Here is a 2,394-nt window from a genome sequence, read left to right on the forward strand (position 1 = left end):
GTCTATTTTTTAAGGTGTTATTTTCTTCAGTCAGCTCTATTCCCAGCACGCTGCAATGGACTCTGTCTGCCTGCTGGGCTGCCTTCAGGGAGAGATTTGTTTCTCTCTTGTCATTTTGTGGGTTCTGTAGCTCTAAAGTTTGTTTAGAGTCATATTTTATAGGTATTTGAGGTGGTTATGGGGGGAGCTCAGGGAGTTTTCCTGCTTCTATGCTGCCATATTGGCTCCACCCCTAGATTGCAGGCATATTAAGCGAGGTCACAATGTCCTAATGAGTTTATGTATCACAATAACTTAAATATTTATTTGACAATGAATCCAGATGACCTTCTGAGTTTCAGAAAGTAATCAGATAGTCCAGGAAGTCAGTAGCTGCAGTAGGATCAGGTTGATACCAGGAAAAGAGAAGGCCACTAGAAAAGAAGCTCATACTTGATGTCTGAAGGCATTCTACTAAGTAAAGTTGAAATGTGAAATGCCAAATTAGCAGCACAGTAACAATTGTTTGTGTCTCAACAAGATCATAATAATTAGCCCCCCAAATGATCATACTGGTTGTGAACAATCTGGATTCTATCAAAATCGCTTCTAATGACTCTAACCTTGAGTAATTCTTGGCCAGGTGTACATGCCCATACAGATACTTCCTGTAGCAAGCCACTATCCATGGCAATATCTCTAGAGAAGGAAGCTACATTTCTCTATATACTTATCTTTTTTTGGTTATATTTATTTATAATGTTCATGGGGTTTTAGACACTGCTAAAGAAGCCACCAGAAACTTGACCATTTCCTTTTAGTCTAGATGGCAATATCTGTACAAACTCTCAAAGTCTATGCTCTGATATTCCTGGTAGTAGAAGCAACATATTGAGGATTGACCATCTCTAGAATACTCTCTTGTTTTTCAATACATTTTTAGAGGAACGAATTGTGGTTAAGTGAGTTGCCGAGAGTCACACAGCTAGTAAATATCTGAGACCAGATTTGAACTTAGCTCCTCCTGCCTCGAGGGCCTGTGTTCTATCCCCTGCATCACCTAGCAGTCCCCTTTCCATATACTTCCAGCAACCTGTACAAGAATGTACGTCCTAATACCCTTAGAAAATGCCTTGTTATATAATTTCTCCAGGGGCATTATAATTCAAAAGTATTGTTTTTGCTTCCATTTTCTACCACAGATTTAAGTAAATTAATAACTTCAGACTGTTTCAGCTTTCCAAATGGCATTTTCTATTTAAGTTCAATTTGAAGCAAATCTAACAACAGATAAAACCAGTTTCAAAATCTTCCTTTTCTTCAAAGACTTCTCATTTTCTTCCCCTTTTTCCAACAAGATAAAAGTGTCCCATTCATACTTTTTGTTGTAGTCTTCATTTTCTTCACCTGTGCTCTACGTGGATTTAGTTTCCAGAATCTCCTACTTTTAATGTTTTTAAACTTAAATTAGATTCACTTGTTTTGAACTCTAAAGCTTCAAATCCCAACAGGAGATTAGACAGCTGAATATAATTAAGATTAATTGGTTGGTTAAGGAATAAAAACAGCAAACCAAATACAGTAGGAAGTAGGGGGTTGTTCCAAATAAGTAAGACAAATTCAATTTGCCCATTAGCCTAAATGGAAAAACCTGAACCTTAGAAGAATGAATACTATTGGCCTAGAAAGCCTGTCAGTAGGACATCTAAATCTACAAAATCCTGAAAAAGTAATCATCTTTAGGTCCAATATCACAGCTGTTAGAAATCTAAGATGGTGAAAATAATTTCAGAGGCTTTCAGATAAATAAACTTCAGCTAATAAACCTAAACCTTTTGACATATTGCCTGTGTAGTAAGGATTTTTGGAAGCTCCAACATGCAGGGTCCTACGATGCTTCTGCGCCATACCACAAGAGATCTAGCTGGTTCTGCCACCTGAAGATTTGGTGACTTGTTTGGAATCATTAAAAAAGGTTCAATGAAGCAATCATTGAACATAAATTGAATGTTTACTAGATGTAAGGTATCCACTGTAAAGAATCCATCAATTTAGTTGGGGCAATAAAACATATGAATTTTAAAAAATAACTATTGTAAAATGTGACATGAAATGTGTCAAATATGGAATACAGAAAATGTGGGATACAGTAGGGAAGATAACTGTGGATTTGGGATGACATCATGAGTAAGTAGAATTTTAGAATTCATGACATCATGAGTAGCTAAACTTTGAAGGAAGGATCAAATCAAGTAAATAATTTATTAAAGACCTATCACATGGTAGAAATAGGGCTAATTGCTGGAAACACAGAGAAAGACAAAAAATCATTTCCTGCTTTCAGGGAGCTCACAGTCTAATGGATGAGACAACAGGAAAGTAAACAAGATATATATATATATAGATAGATAGATA

The sequence above is a fragment of the Petaurus breviceps genome, unplaced genomic scaffold, assembly GCF_028583685.1.
Source record: "Petaurus breviceps papuanus isolate PSGF00001 unplaced genomic scaffold, PetGlider_PUasm1.0 184, whole genome shotgun sequence".
NCBI classification, from domain to species: Eukaryota; Metazoa; Chordata; class Mammalia; order Diprotodontia; family Petauridae; genus Petaurus; species Petaurus breviceps.